The sequence below is a fragment of the Suricata suricatta genome, chromosome 14, assembly GCF_006229205.1.
Source record: "Suricata suricatta isolate VVHF042 chromosome 14, meerkat_22Aug2017_6uvM2_HiC, whole genome shotgun sequence".
NCBI lineage: Eukaryota > Metazoa > Chordata > Mammalia > Carnivora > Herpestidae > Suricata > Suricata suricatta.
The window spans coordinates 36,990,504-37,007,880 of record NC_043713.1 but is presented as its reverse complement, the minus strand read 5'-3'; the positions used below and the strand labels follow the sequence as shown (position 1 = coordinate 37,007,880).

Here is a 17,377-nt window from a genome sequence, read left to right as displayed (position 1 = left end):
TAAACACACAAATAAACATATAGTTGCACATTAATGTAGGCTTCATGAGGACATGGAGCATGACCTAAAACAGTGCTTGGTGCATGGTTGGTGCTCAATGGTAATTATTGAATAATGCATGCCTAAAGGCATGGATGAATGAGTGAAAATATATGATGGAGAAAGAATAGCTGCTATGAAAAAAGCAGTAGGGAAATCTAACTTCATTTGGGTGATCAAGCTCTTTCTGAGGAAGTACTATTAACTTTGAAATCTGAAGGATGAGTAAATTAGCAGAGTTGGGTGATAGAATTTTGCAAGCAGAGGAAATAACAGGTTCCAAAGATGTGAGCTGGGAAGAGATGGATATATTTAAGAGCTGCAAGAAGGCTATGGCAGGAACCCAGCGGGGCTGGGTGGTCATGGCAGAAGTCAGGCTAGAAAAGTAGGCAAGGGCTCTCCCAGGGAAGGATTCTATAATGTGTTCAGCCTTTTTGTCTTTCCTGCAGGGGTAATGGAAAGGCAGTGAAAGGGATAAAAGGTTAAGAGATGATGTGATCATATTTTCATGTTAAAAGATCATTGCAGCTTTCTGTGAAGAATGCATTGAGGTGGGGTAAGAGTAGGAGCACAGAGACAGTTAGGAGGCTACACAGCAAGTCATCCAAATAAGATGACGTAAACCAGGGCAGTGCTTTAGAACGAGGTGGAGGCATAGGAGATGGAGGTACGTGAAGTACATGTTGTATATAAAGAAAATTGGAGCAGATGGACTTATTCAGCAATAGAATCTATAACTGTGTTATTCTTTTTTTTCTGGAATGTCATTACAATGACTGTGCTGCCACTAGACGCAAGACATTTAGTGTTGCCTCTTTCAGATTTCTGTAGAACCTTTGTCCCATCTCTGAAGATTTGCTCAAAGATCAGTCAAATAACAAGCTTTTAATTTGGGCTAGATTCTTGGGGTTCTCAATATTTGCTCTAGGTGATGTTGTATTTCTAGTTCTCTTTGTCTTCAAGAATTTATTTGGATAAATTGCATAATTACAGTGGAGGATTTATACTGTTTATACTGTCTTTATGGGTAAATGTGTCTTTATCTTTAGTGTCTAAATATTTTACCCATAAAGCTTTTTTTTTTTAAAGGATACATTTGGGACCATCTTTGTTATCTTCCTTATATGGTACTATTGTTTCTGTTTTAATTTCTCAACTTAATGTTTCAAGAAGTAATTCAAATATTGAAACAGTATTAAGACTTTATCCCTGAAGCCCGTGTTCTACTATTTCAGAGTTAGTTGTCATGGTTCAGGCCTTTATTAAAATGTCTTTGGAGATAAGAATGCTCAGTACAGAGGGCTGGAAATTTGATGCCCTTGAATTCCATTCTGCTCACTGCCCTTTCCCATTTGGTCTTGGCTCAGAAAATTATTCAAATAAACTTTTATTTGGCTTATCTCTGTCTGTATTTCTCATCTTGAAAATGGATATTATTGTGATTTCCCAGAGGTGTTTGGAGGGCTATCCTAGTGTTTATCGATCAGCTTTTAAGGGGATATGGATAAAGGGGTATTCTGATCTTGGGAATTGATACGTCTGTAAAATGGCTGTTATGCACAAGAATTCTGTGAAGCCTTGACAGATTTCTTGCAGGGACATTATACCCACAATCAGTGAAATACATCTGGAGTTTCCCTCCCTCATTCTAAAGGTAGAGCCTCATTTCTGGGGCCCTTCTGAAAATGGCATTAATATGCATTCACTGTTGTTTCCATTTTAAAAGTTTATTTGAATAATTTTCATCCAAAATGTGTTATTTTGAGTGGTAAAATTCTTTGGTGGCCTACTGATCTCTGGAGAGAAAACTGGGGATAAGGAGTGAGGGGTGTGATTTTTATAAAGAAATTTATGGTTGTTTCTGCCAAGCACACTGATGTTTATAACCTTATTCTTTCATTTCAGGTCTAGTGTGGTATTGCTCACTTTCTCTTTGACATAGGCCGCATTCCATTTGAAAACATTTTTCCAAAATTCTTTAAAGTTATTTCTGTGTTTTGCCCTGTTCTTTCCTGTCATGTAGCCACCTTAGTGAAAGATTATGCTATATGTCATCCAAAGCAGCCAAAAGAAATTGAGGGAATTTTTTAAATTCACTTTGTTGTTCTGACTTTAGTTTGTATGTGAATGTAGGATAGGAATATAAATATGGCATAAAGTATGCTTTCAAACTCCAGGCAGGTATTTGCATAGTTCACTTACTTCAAAACTGGTACTTCTCCCCATCCAAAACAAAAACAAGCAAGCAAGCAAAAACCCTCAGGACTAAAGTCAGTTACACAGGGGCACCTAATGGCTCCGTTGGTTGAGCCTCTGACTCTGATTTTGGCTCAGGTCATGATCTCAAAGCTCATGAGTTAGAGCCCTGTATTAACAGCACCGAGCCTGCTTGGGATTCTTCCTCTCTCTTTCCCCCTCCACCACTTGCACTCTCTCCATCTCTCAAAATAAATAAACTTAAAAAAAAAAGTCAATTACACAGGAGAACTTGACAGTCCAAGGAGTCTTACTTTTTTCTTTTTTTTTAACTTTAAGAGATCAGCCAAGCAGATCTTTGGTTACATTGCTTTCTGGCATATGGTACAGAAAATGAAAACCTTCATATTCTAAAAGCAAAGTGTTTAAAGAGAAAAAGTTGACCTTCCAAGCATCTGGATTTACTGCCAAAGCACTAAAAATGAACTATAAAGCAGAAAAACTATGAGTCAGGTGAACTCTCCATTCTACCTCAAGGGCAAAGTTCTAGTTATGTAAATCAACTAAAAAACGTGGAAAAAAAGGAAGAGGTGTGTGGGGGTGTGGGGGTGGGTGTTGTTTTTTCCCCCTTGTACATACCTGCTTCACTCCTATTCTCCCCTTGGGACATAGCATAGTATTTTTATAGTAATGGTGGTAATTAGACCCCTTCCTTTTTAGATGCTCTTAATCAATCATCTTCTGGATTTGAAGCCAATGTCTTTACCTCAAAATAGAATGAGAATTCAGGTTCTTAGCTTGTGGTAACCTTGGTCACTCTTAGTGCTCAATGAAGGTTTATTGACCTTAAAAACAGGCACTATGCTAGGTGTATATGAAAAAGCTGTTACAAATGAGCATTTGTGAATGTCTACCCTAATGTCAGTCAAGAGCATAACATTAGTGCATTGAATTAGACTCTTGGTCCTGTTAAAAAAACATGTTTATTTTCTCTTACAGTGGCACCAGGAGGTGTGTTATTGAAGAAGATATCTTCTTACTGTCAAATTAAGAATTTGCCTCTAAATCCTAAGGTCCATTAGTAATTCATTACAGCTCTATGACTCATGAGTCATTTCAAAGTTTAAACATTATTTTCTATTTTCAACCTAGTCTTAGTAACATCCTTTTATGGATCTTAAACTTACCTCTTTGAAGTTTTAGTGAATTTCCTGTGGAGAAGTCTGTTGTTATCTTTTCCGGACCATCCAAAGCTTTATAGACTTCACATCTTTTTAAAACCCCATATTCTTTGGTCTGTCATTACAACTACTTCCCTATTCCCTTTAGATACTTCATATATATCTCATGAGCTGGGGTAGACAAAACTACCAGTGTTATTTAAGCTGCAGACCAAATTTTTTGTAAAGAGGGTAGATTTCATTTATATGTAATTATATTTATGATTTCATTTTCTTATAAGCAATACCTTCCTCATAATATTACTGTGAGGATTGAATGACATAATGCTTGGAAAGGAATTACCACAAAAGTTGCTATGGTAGGCACTCAGTAAATGTTAACAATTGTTACTATTTGATTTTTATAACATTTTAATGACCATGTACCATTGCCAACCATTTTGATTTTTTTTAAGTTTATTTATTTATTTTGAGAGAGAAAGAGAGCACGTGCTGGGGAGGAGAAGAGAGAGAAGGAGAAAGAGAGAATCTCAAGCAAGCTCCACCCTGTCAGCCCAAAGCCCCATGCAGGGCTCCAACTCACAAACCATGAGATGGTGACCTGTGCTGAAGTCAATAGCCATATGCTTAACCCACTGAGCCACTCAGGTGCCCCACCATCTTGATTTTTTAAATCCTTATTTACTAGTAGGGGTATGATCAACATTCCTAACACCATCTCCAGTTTTGTCTGATTCATTCATTCAACAAATGCATTTACTAAGTATTTTAGGAATTAATACTAGGTACTGGGGATATAACCACCGAAAAGGCAAGGTCTCTGCATTCAGAGAGCCTACCACAAACAGGGAGACTAATGATTACAGGGAATCACAGTAAGGTGCAGTGAGAAGTACAGGATCAGTGAGAGAGCATGGAAGGGGGAGCTAACCAGTACAGGGGGTGGGTAGGCTTCCTGGAAGAGGTGATGTTAAAGCTGAGACCTGGAGGTAAGTAGGAGTCAGTCAGACAGAGGGGGTAAGAGAAGGACAAACAGGGAATGATTGCCAGAAGACCACTTGAAGGTGAGAGAAAATGCTGTGTGTTGAGGAACAGGAAGAAATCCAGCATGAATGGAGAGGGGATAACAGAAGGAGAAGGCTGGAGATGTGGGCAGGCATAGACCTCAGAAGCCTTGAGATTTGTGTCAAGGAATATGGACCTTATCCTGCAGTAGCTGTGAAACCAGCAGTGAGTCCCCTTCATCCACCTCATACAGTCCAGCCTGCTTAACCCCATCCACCTTTCCAAGCCCCCTTCCCATTATGACCTTACACGAATTTGCTTATTTCCTCACCTGGAATGCCCCTACTCAAAGTCTATAGTTCAATTGAGGAAGCATGTCTTGAGTATCTGGTGTGTGCCAGGCATCATGTGTCTTCTCCCTCCAATGCCTTTCATTCACTCAGGCTATAAAATATTTTTTAATCATCAACATGTAGGGAGTTGTGCTACTTTTAAATGATATTTCCTCTGTGAAGGCCCCCAGGTGCTCTAGTTGGAATAATCTCTTCCATTTTTCTTCATCCTTTAAAATCCCCATATCCTACATAAATCTCTCCTCTAGCGCTTGCCCCTTTGGATACTACGTTCCAGCTAATTCTGTCATGAGTCTGAAACCTCTACAAGATCTCCGTGTTGTTGGGGACAGAGTCCAGGTCCAATGTACCATTGTATTTTCCACAGCTCTTAACCTTGCCTGAGTCCAGGAGCTGCAATGACCCACATTGGCAAGCACAGCAACTAAATTATTTGTTTCAAAGCGATTAAACCTGAATCCAGTTCAATTTCTGAAAAATAAAAAAACACTGCTTATTACAGGATTCCAAGATTTACATAAAAACCCCATGAGTGAATAATATGTATTAAGGATTACACACCTAAAGTACTTGAAACTGTATCACCTCCTCTGTTGTTAGCTCTGTACTATGCATTTACTCATGCTTTTTGTATATTCTTATTATTGGTAAAACAGAAAAGAAGAAAAATGAGTAGACTCCTACCAGTGGATTGCTAAAAATACAATTCTGCCTCCCCTTTAGCTTTTCCATTTTACAGCTCTCTGCGTGAATTTACAGCTACACTTTTTGTGGTTACTTCTGCATTTTCTAGGCACGCCAGTAGTTCTTCTGTGATTCACAGTGGATACTAAAGTTGAATCCTGATTGTCTCCACAGAGAATGCTATAGTTGAGGCTTAATTCTCTACAGTATGTTAATGGTCAATTTGAATAAAAGGATGAGGAAAAACAACTTAGCCCTGGGGAATTTTTTTTTTAATGTTTATTTTCAGAGCGGGTAGGGAGAGAATCTCAAGCAGGCTCAGCACTGTCAGCTCAGAGCCCCACACGGGACTCTATCCACAAACCATGAGATCATGACCTGAGACAAAATCAAAAGTCAGGCACTTAATCAACTGAGCCACCCAGATGCCCCAACCCTAGGGAATTTTTAAATACCAATGACAAAATTTTGCTAAAACAGCAGACAGTTTTGTATGGGAGACCCACAACACCTGTCTTCAGATATATTGCCCACGTCAGCCTACTTGTTCCCACCCATGCTGGTGATGCTGTTTGAGCTTTATTTGAAGCTATATGAAATGTTTTGAGGACTTTCCTTATAGGCTTATCAGAAGGCCATTTCAGATAACCTGCTAAAGCCAACATTCAGAGTCTCCTTCCAAGGGGAAGTTTTGGGTAGGGTGGAGGCTTACCAAGGAACTGTGGATTTAGTTATAGGCTCCCATGGTTTCGGTCTTTCACCTGGTCACCACACTCAATTTTCTTTTCTATGATTGGACAACAGTCTTAGCTGGATTGGTGATACTCTCACATAGCTGATATGATAGAGCTGTTACTGATTGACAGGGAGGAGATTTTCACTTAAGAAATGACACGTTGGAGGGGCGCCTGGGTGGCTCAGTTGGTTAAGTGTCCAGCTTTGGCTCAGGTCATGATCTCCTGGATTTGGGAGAAAGCCCCCGCATTGGGCTCTGTGCTGACAGCTCGGATGGAGCCTGGAGCCTGCTTCGGATCCTGTGCCTCCTTCTGTCTCTGCTCCTCCCCTGTTCATGCTCTCTCTCTCTCAAAATAAACATTAAAAAAAGTTTTTTAATGAAATGAAATGACACTTTGGAAATGTCCTATGCCTAACCTCTATTTAGTTACTCCCCTTTCCTTACCTTGTTATAATAATCCTAGAGCAGTTACTAGTCATTGAGAGCTATGTGCCCAGTACCTACAATACATTATCTAAGTCAGTCTTCCAGATTACTCGAGGTCAGCAGTATTAGATGAGGAGATACCTTTAGAGAAAACAAGTCCCAGGTGTAATTCTCTGCTCTTGGTCACTGAGCTGTACTTCTGCCTCTTGCTGTTTTAGACTCAGAGCACACACATTAACTTCACTGTCGGCTAGAACAAAGCTTAGTTGTGAAAGTTAATTTCCTGGACACGTTCTGAAAACAAAGCTCATACTCTGAACCAAAAATTCAGGAGGTTTTGGAACTTATCTTTCCACATAGGATCATTTTCTACCATGTATGTATTTTTCAAAGATAACTAAAATTTCAAAAGAATAAAAAAATAAATAGCAATAACAATGTTAAGAAATTCTTCTGCTGATATATATGTAGTTATGTTTCAGAACCCTGTAGCATACTGACAGCAGCAGAGGCTCTATTATTCCGCCAGGCAACAGAGGAAACCCCAATCTCAGTAGGCAGGCAAATAAAGTTCTGGGCGTAGAGGTGGTCTTCTGTATTGCACACACCCAACACACAGTCTTTTCTGGGTCAGCTGTTGGAAATCATTGCCTCCTTCTGTCTTACACAATTGGTGGTGCTTTGGAATAAGAGGAAGATGGCCATCACCCTGTCATAATACGGATCCTTCCCACCCACCAGCACCTTCTCTCCCCTTCCCTGTACCTGGGCCATTTCCCTGCCTGTAGAGGCTCAGAATCCTGCTTGCTTGCCTTTGGTAAAGGCAAATGTGGTTAAAGCCATAGCTATGCAGACATGTGTTTTTGAGTATTATGTTTATCTTTAGTAACTATTACCAAATGAGAAGGAAGAGCTCTTAGATAGATTAGCAGACTGCCACATACGTGGCCCATTCAGCTCCTTATGTTTCCATTTTTATCACAGACATTTTATAGGTATTAATTTCTAAAAATATCCAAAGGGTTGCTACTCAGGTTAAATTATGTTCTCTTTTCTATAAGTACTTAGGTTGACTATTAAAGAGTAATAATAGATCAAATTTTTCTGGAAGTTAGATCGCCTGAGTATTTTCCTAATCAAAGAACTTGACGTGTTTGAGGACAATAAAACTCATTTTGTTGAAGTGTGACTGGGCCGGTCTTTCCAGGAGTCTTACAGTCTTCCCATGGAGTAGACAGACTCTTTGAGGAAAAAAGCCGGTGTTTATACATACACAGAAATTTAGTGATCATTTTAACTCATTCTCACCCCTATCAGCTTTCACAGGCTACCTTTAAATGAGCAGATGAGAGAAGTGTTACACATATATGCACATGCACACATACCTGTGCATTTATACATATGTGTGGAGTAATATTTAATTTTCAACGATTTCTCTTACTGCTGATTTTAAAAAATCAAGTTTTAGGAATGGATTTATGTTCTCAGCAGTAATTCGTGGTTTGGGAAATCCCGTCATAGGACAGCTTATCTCATTACCGAACTTTAACAATTTATAAGTTCCTTTCATGAAGTTTTAGTTAGAAGTTCCTCATTTCTTTTTTTTAAATTTTTTTAATATCTTTATTTTATTTTGAGAGACAGAGACAGAGAGCGAGCAGTGGAGGGGCAGAGAGAGAGGGAGACACAGAATCTGAAGACAGGCTCCAGGCCCTGAGCTGTTAGCACAGAGCCTGATGCGGGGCTCATCCCACGGACTGTGAGATCCTGACCTGAGCTGAAGCCGGACACTTAACCGACTGAGCCACCCAGGCGCCCTTCCTCTTATTTCTTTAATTAGACATATCTCAGCCATGATTTTATTTTCAGACTCTAATGTTGCAAACACCAGCAATAATCACAGACTGTCAATCCTAGAAAAGGTGAAGTTGTTCATTAACGCAATTTATCTTAGTTAAGCTAATAAAGGCTGTATGGTTTAGATTTTATCTTCTGCACATTGTCCTGCTAGAAATCATGTTTGGTGGTTCTTCTTTAAATGTCTGAGAATTGTGCTCCTTTTCTTCTCTGGTTAGTGGGATGGGGTGCCAACAGGGCTTGAGATGAGCCACCAATCCCCACTAATCCCTTTCTTCCTAAACTTCCAATCTAAAAGTGCTTTTTACTCTCATGGTCAAGTCTCCCAAACCTGCCAAGTTCCCCAAGTTACATCTTACAGATGTCAGGGCCTTCAGTGGTGTGTGTGGTTTTTTTGTTGTTGTTGGGCTTCTCTGACCGAGCTTCAATATCAACCCAAAACATCTTTGATTTTATAGGATTCCTTATTTCTCTATTTCTTAGTAATAAAATCTAAAATAAAGAGAAGAGAAAAATTCTAACTTTTAGATGTTGAAATGTTTTGTCAGTTACTCTAATATAATCATCTAAAAATTGAGTGGCATTAAGTCAATCTATTTTATATAATCTTTCATATTTTCACATTTTTACTCAACATCTTTTTAATCCCAACCATTGGAATCAGATAATATAAGAGAGCTGATCAGCAAATGGAAGCCTGTCCTAGCTTACTTACACTTTTCTTGCTTTTGTGTACTCCCCAAGCAGAGGCACTTTTTTATTGCTCAGAAATGCCTGTCAAGAACTTAGATTTAAAAAACCAAATTTGTCAAGAAGTAAAATGTGGTAGGGTGCCTGGATGCCTCCATCAGTTAAGTGTCCAGTTCTTGGTTTCGGCTAGGGTTATGATCTCATGGTTCATGAGTTCAAGCCCCAAGTCGAGCTCCATGCTGGTCATGTGGAACCTGTTTGGTACTCTTTCTCTCTCCCTCTCTCTCTGCCCTTCCCTGCTCATGCTCTTTTTCACAAAATTAGTAAGTAAAAACTTTAAAAAAAAGAAAGAAAATGTGGTATCAATTTCCTGTCATTGTCCACACTGAAAGGATTTAAAAAAAAAACAATTACCTTAAAGAATATAAAAGTGTTTATCTAGTTTTCATCCCTTATGAAAATGTTCATGTTGTGACAATGCAAACGCTCATTCTTTTTTAAATGAGAAATTATATATATGAAAAATGATTAAAATACAAACCTTTCATTTTTCTTTAAGATAGTTCCATAACTTTGAATCACTATAGTCCATTTCACATATATCCATTTAGAAATTTAAGAATACTAGAAAGAGATTTGAGGAGAGCATGAGCAGTCACTCTGCAATAGAAGTCCCCCCGAGAGCGGAGTTTCTGAATTGGAGGGACAAACTCGGCTTATTTATTTGGGAAGCTGTGAAGACACGACGTCTTCTTCTAGCCAGTTCGAAGCCAGGAACACCTTTTTACTGTGTTCTACCAATTATTTTGTTTTATTATTGGGGACGGAAGACTTGGTGTACAGAATATACCATTCATTAGGCAGCCATTCAGAATGACCCAGCCACCATGAGTGAAATCTCTGCTCAGCTGTTTTCCAGCTGTGTTCATAAAAATTAAAGTTAATTGTTAACGCAGATAAAAGAAAGCTTTAAGGATAAGAGATGGATACATTTCGAACCCCAAATTAGCATCTGTTTGACTTCAGGACTCCAAAGTGCTCTAAGGAGTTGAGGCTAAGAAGATGAAAGAAGTCATGGATGGAATGGATTCAAGGACTGAAGCTCAAAAGGATAGAGCAGCAGGTGCAGGAGAAATGTTGCCAAGAACCTCTCCATATTGCTGTAATAAGGGGGGGTAATCTAGGAGCAGTGACAAAACATACTCAACACATAACACGTCCAGACCAATCTAGATAGTACCATTTTTCCCTGGTTGATTTAAATAGCCAAATTGGCTTCTAGATTTTGCTTTTATCAGAATTTTTATTAAATAAAAGCTTCAGCTCAGTGTGTTACACTACAATTGTGACCATCACTGTCCTTGTTGAGAGCATCCAACTCTCAGACAGATTGAAAGTTCAAGAAGCAACACCAATTCATTTCTTCAGAGCTCATGTTGTTGTTCCCTAAACAATGATAACGACAGTTCTCTACATCTTCAACTGTGCCCTTTCATTCTTATCAAGGAGGCCAGAATTAAATGAACTATGACAAATGACCTTTCAGCTCTGGGCACAAAGTTGTGGCCAATTGGCAATTCAGGGTGAGACGTCTTGTACCTATTCTTCAGTATAAAGATCTGGTATCTCCAATATCAGCACCATAAATACAATTATGAAGACCGTTTTTCAAGTGGATCACTATTGTGACCCCTCTTTCTCTCCCTTCATGTGTCTATGTTGTGTGCATGTGTGTGTATGTATGTATGAAAGAGAAATACTGGAAGGAGATGATATCATATTTCTCCTAAAGCACTGGCCAATTGAAATATAATGCCAGCTACATATATAATTTAAAATTTTCTAGTCACCACATTAAAAAATAAAAACAGGTATAAATAATTTAAATCCATTCTACTTAACCCAGTATATCAAAAATATTATCATTTCGACATGTAGTCAATATAAGAAGTTGTTACTAAGGTATTATCATCCATTCATGTTTTTGCCATATATTTGAAACCCGTGGTATGTTTTACATTTAACAGCATATCTCAGTTTGGATTAGGCACATTTCAACTGAAAAAGCTACATGCGACCAGTAGCTATTCGATTGGACAGCCCTGATCCATGACTCCCTTTTAACCAACAACGTCTCATTCGAAATGCCTCACTTCTGATATTTTAGCTGTCTATCTGAGTATGTTTTCCTTCACAGAAGAAATCCATATGTATTAATATTTTAATCTAGTTTCTAACACAGACACACACACACACACATGAGCACATATACAATCACCTGAATTTTAATGACCTATCCCAATTTTCTTCTACAGAAGTATGAAAAATAAAGTATTTCCTCTCTCCTGTGCTTTCTGGGGGAGCATGTGGACCTGTTACCTTGCGCTTTAAAGGGTTACAGTGTTTAGTGTTGTCAGAGCTGCTGACTCACTGCCCATGACCGGCTCGCTGCCCGGGGCGATTGTTTGACAGAATGCCAGTAACGCCTGCCTACCGCTTCTGAAAAGCTGACCTTGTAACAACATCCACATTCTTTTGGTTGGTTTTGCTGACATACTCTCAATTCAAAAACTGTTTTTAAAACAAAAGTATAATGAAGTATTGAGCTTCTCAAAGCAATTGTATTTCAGTTCACTAAATTATCTGAGTGTGTCAAGGAGGGCAGAACAGCAAGGAAATGAGTATTCAGAGGGAGCCATCCTTGAAAGTTGACATTTGAGCTACAGGCATATAATACTTGGGGACAGTGTTCTAAGACAAAGTGGGTATCCAAACGAAACAAGGCTATCATGGGATATGTTTTTCAACTTGCTTGTCAAGAACCTTTATTAGCTCTATAATAGTGACCTACTTAGCATTCTATTTAATTTTTTTCAAAATTGCAAAATGTATCCATTCCCCACCCTAAAAATGCTCTCCTCAAGTTAAGCTTCCAAGCAAAGGGATATAAGATGTTCTCCATTAATTAATAAGTGCGAAGCTACTGTTAAATACTTAAAACAGGGATCAAGTTAACCAGTAACTACTAGATACTGCTCTGGCTAGTGGGTAAGATGATCCTTCACACTGTACTACTCCATACCTGTCTATACAGCCTTATCTGCACTAACATTAAAATTACCATGTGACTCACATCTCACACAGAATAGCCAGAGGCAGCTTTGCTGATTTTAGTGAATTTCACATACTTGGGAGCTGAACTTGGGGCGTTGAGCTAGATGTTTTGGCGCTTTCTAACCACTAGGGGGAGATAGAGGCTCCTCTCTACCCTATGTTCCCACCCTTAAATCCCCCCAGTGAGTGGTGATGGAGGGGAGTCAAATGCCAAGGTGATTGGCACCAGAGATGGGAGGGAAATGAAATCATATCTTTGGAGAAACCCAAAATTTGGCAGCCTGCAAACCGTGCAAACATGTTTATGTTTTACATAAATTCGAAGATTTCATGTAAAAGTCTGGATTTCCCTCTTGAACATAAAATAAGATGTGGCCATCCTGAGCACCTGTTTCTCTGTAGCATAGCCAGAGAGAGGTGCGCTCCTTAAACAGGGCGCCCCCTCTTCATTTCAACTCCATCACTACCACTCTTTTGTTTTTCCCAAAACTGAAACCAAATATCAAGTGCCACATATAAATAAGCTTGCATTGTTGTTTTCTTATTGTAAAAAGCTTTTTTGTTTGTTTTTACTCAAGTCACTATCAAAAGTGATAAAAATAAAAATAGACCAAGAAAATCTCATAATTTTAATGAATGTAAGAGAGAGCATAGTTCTTTGGTGGTAATAAAACATATTCATAGAGGTAAAATATGCAAGCACAGTGTATCTGGGTCTCCTTGACTTATACCAACCTATTTCCCCATTTATATCAGTTATATGGGTCTATGAGCTTAGAGTTTTCCAGCATAGGTCTCTACCAAATTACTGTTTGTGAGAGTACAACCTCCAAACATACACATGTGCACATGTGGACATGCACACAGACAAACAGACACACAGACACACACACACATACACACACACACACACACACACACACTTTGCCCTTTGTTGATGCAAATACCCTCCTTTTCCCTTTTCTCCTTACTGTCCATTTCCTTTAATTCAATTTTCTCCACAAAGTGGTAAAATCTAGACTGAGATTAGGGCAAGTATAAACATTGTAGGAAAGACACACCTTAAGTGTCTGTTCTAGGTCTCAGGCAAATGGGGTCCTTGTGATGTAGCTTTCTGGTCATAGTGTAAACCATTGGGAATATCTGCTTCTCACACATGATAAGGGATTGGGAGATCACGGGTCCCAATCAAAATGCCATCTCTCATCTGTCACCACCCACTCTAACTGCCGAGAAATATCCCTCATGATTGACTACACAAGGATTTGTAAAATCAGCAAATGAAGGGCAAATCTTTGCACTCAATATAGTAGGAGGAAAGAACATATCTGCATGTAGTTTGTACTCAGAGAGGAAATGTAAAAATAAAGTTGGATTGGTGTAGCATAAACAGATTCCAACAAGTACAGCTGATATTCTGATTTTACTCACTTCATTGCTTCTTGATCTTAAAAACAAGAGATAATATGGGGCACCTGGGTGGCTCAACGGTTGAGTGTCCAACTTCAGCTTAGATCATGATCTCATGGCTCATGAGTTTGAGCCCCATGTTGGGCTCTATGCTGAGAGCTCAAAGCCTGGAGCCTGCTTCGGATTCTGTGACTCCCTCTCTCTCTTCCCTTCTCCCACTCATGTACGGTCTCTCTCTCAAAAATAAATAAAGACATTTAAAAAGTCAAGAGGTAATATAAATATTAGCAATCATAGTTAACATCTGTTGCATTTATTGTGTATCAGGTGCTGTACTAAGTGATCTCTTTAATCTTTGAAACAACCCTCTGAGTTAAGAGCTGTTATTCCAAGTTTATAAGTGTGGCGGATGAGGCTTGGAGTGGTTATATAACTTGCCCAATATCACAGAGAGTGAGTCTGTCCAATCTCAGAGGCTTCGCTCAGCCTCCTCACTATATTCCCTTTCTTTTATGGCAATGGTTCTCAAAGTGAAGTCCCCAAGGCACTTCAGGGGATCCTTGAGGTCAAACTATTTAATAATAACTCTAACACGTTATTTGCAATTTTGACTATCTGGACGGACCCTTGCGCTGATGACACAGAAGTAGTGCTGGGTAAAACTTGCCACAGTCAAGGCAGCAGCACCGGCCTGTCCTGGTAGTAATTACATTCTTCAGTGCCATGCACTTACAGTAAAACACAAAGCAAGCATCAGCTACAGCAAGAAAAATATAATTAAATCTTGAAACTCAAGTACACATCTTTTTAATATTCTGTGGGCGGAAATGGGAAGAGTACATAAAAGCTCTTGAAATATATTAAGAGACAATGGTTTTCTACAAGTAAAATTGTTTGGCATGCAAACTGAACTAGCCACTTCTTTTATAGAACAACATGTTTACTTGAAAGAACAACTGGCAGACAAACTGTGGTTATTCAGACATGGTATTTGGCACAGATTTCCTTGAAAATGAATGAAGTGAGCTTGTCACTTTAGAGAAACTAACAATATTTTCTGACAACGATGAAGTTCAAACTTTGAAGTAAAAATTAAAATTTTGGTTGGAGCACCTGGGTGACTCAGTCGGTTAAGCATTTGACTTCAGCTCAGGTCGTGATCTCGGGGTTTGTGAGTTCGAGCCCCACATAGAAGTCTGTGCTGACAGCTCAGAGCCTGGAGCCTCCTTCGGATTCTGTGTCTCACTCTCTCTCTCTCTGCCCCGGCCCCACTCACACTCTGTGTGTGTGTGTGTGTGTGTGTGTGTGTGTGTGTGTGTGTGTGTAATCTGTTAAAAAACAAAAAAGAATTTTGGAAAGCTTGCACCTGCCACAGTATGCTTGACAGCTTCCCAAAACCTAAAAGACTTCCCTTGGTGAGATTGATGGCAGCACTAAACAATAGGATTTTTGTCACTGAAACTGAAAGCATCAACATTTGGAAGATCTGCGTAACTCAGTGAGCCGATATTTCCCTAATAATCGATGTTATACAAGAGTAAAGAGCTCTATACAAAATATGAGACAGATATGAATTTTAATATAATGGGCTATGCAAAGTTCATCGATATGGCTCAGCTTCCTCACTGCAACTCACCTTTAAGAAACAATTGCTTGCACGGGCACCTACAAGCTAGGTCGGTTAAGCTGCCGACTTCAGCTCAGGTCAGGATCTCATAGTTTGTTGGTTCAAGGCCCACGTCAGGCTCTGTGCTGACAGCTAGCTCAGAGCCTGGAGCCTGCTTCCGGTTCTGTATTTCCCTCTCTCTGCCCCTCCCCCGCTCATGCTCTGTGTCTCTTTCTCTCAAAAAGAAAAAAAAGAAACAATTGCTTGTTGAGTTTCAGTGTTGCATGGAAGAAAACTATCCACGGTCATCTGAAAGACTATCAAATATTACCTTTTCAAAGTGCGTACCTTGTTGGGTTTGGAATTTCTTCATATTCTTCTGCTGAAACAACACATTGTGATAGGTTAGATACAGAAGCACATACGAAAATCCAGTTATCTTCTTTCTATGAAGCCAAACATTAAAGAGATTTCCCAAAATGTAAAAAACATGCCATACCACTCACTATATTTTTCGTTTTGGAAAATATTGCTATTTTAACAATAGATATTATTTATGTTACATCTAATGGGTTTATCCTTGTTAGGCAAATAAATTTCTAAATATCTTTAAAATTTCTAAGCCAATTTCTAATAGGTAAATATTGATAGATATAATACGCATAAACAAAAGCTCTTTGGGGTTTTCAGAACAAAAGTCTGAGAACCTACGATGTAGCGTATAGTTATCTCTTTTTTTAACTTCAAAGCAGCATGGCACCTTCCTGATATCAAATTAAGTGTTGTATCTTTTATCTTCATTTTTTTAAAAAATATGTTTCTCCTCTAAGTCAGATGTAAATGGTAAGCAAGGTTCTCAGTGGCTCTCAGCTGGCTACTAGACATTTGGCACATTCAAAGCGATCAGTCAAGGTAGAAATACATCACTGGAGGGCAAACCCCGAACATTTATTCCCAGAGTTAGATCCTTTTTCTCCTGGTGATTTCCAGAAAAAAGTATTTCTTCATCTAATAAAAGACTCATCCATATTATTCATATAAAAATTTATTTCTAAGGAAACAAGATGTATAAGATATATTGCAAATAAATGAATAAATAAGGATCCGGTTTTCATGCCAGAGAGTTTGTCACTGAAATTGCATCCAAATATAACTTCTATGTTTGCATACATGTTGTTTTACGAGAGGGAGCTTTGTGGCTAGGTTTTATGCATTTAAGGGAAGAGTAATGTTTTTTAAAAATGTGGAGTTCCATGTGCTTCGTACAAAAACTTAGTTCAGGGTATTTGGGGAAGGTTTGCTACTCTGCAGGCAAACATTTACTCCTCTATCCACCATCTCCTTTTTTTTAATGTCACCGATGTAACTGACTTAAGGTTCTAGGAAATTGTATTTTTAATTTTGGTTTTTGTCCCCTATATCCAGTTTCATGACTTACTTCTTTCCCTCCTTTCTTAGCTCCTTCCTTCCTTTCTTCTGTTCTATTTGTTTTGATCTTTACATCATGGTGAAATCTCACAAACACACTTCATATCAAACACTTTGTGTCATTAATCTCTTAGAACTGTGCAGCACTCTAGCAAATGAATAAACACAAAATATGAGCAGGATATTGATGGCCACATATTCCCAGGGGAGATTTCAGTAGAATCTATGATATACCTGCATGTGGCATGTGGCTAATTAAAAGTTTGTCTTCTTAAAAATTAATTGAATTAAACTTTGGCACAGTTCGATTTAACCCTCCACATTCAATTTAATTCTCTTTTTGACCAAACTGGCAGGTGTACTGTGACACAAGAGACAATAGACTCATCTTGGGTAAATAATTTTTTCCTGGGCAGCAAAAGTATGTTCATCTTTAACCCCTACTTGGAATTAATTTTTTTTGAACATTTAAAAATTTTTTTTGTTTCTCTAAAATGTACAGTTTTATTTATTTATTTTTTATACAATTTATTTTTTTAACATATGCAATTGTTTTCCATCATTTACAATACAGTACTTTCAATGATACTCCAAACAGAAAAGCAAAGTAAAAAATCAAAACCCCAACTTCTATTTCATGTAATTAGACTTA

General features: G+C 38.5%; 1 protein-coding gene and 1 long non-coding RNA gene across 24 annotated transcripts in view; one reads left to right on the top strand and one right to left on the bottom strand.

Annotated features, from left to right (window-relative positions):
* Positions 1-17,377, top strand: part of DTNA (dystrobrevin alpha) — a 255,612-nt gene that overhangs the window by 44,643 nt on the left and 193,592 nt on the right. The gene's annotated exons all lie outside the window — the stretch shown is intronic.
* Positions 1-17,377, bottom strand: part of LOC115277317 — a 32,957-nt gene that overhangs the window by 2,064 nt on the left and 13,516 nt on the right. The window contains exon 2 of the long non-coding RNA XR_003902366.1: positions 15,646-15,679. This is a non-coding gene — a long non-coding RNA (uncharacterized LOC115277317). The remainder of the gene's footprint in view (positions 1-15,645; positions 15,680-17,377) is intronic.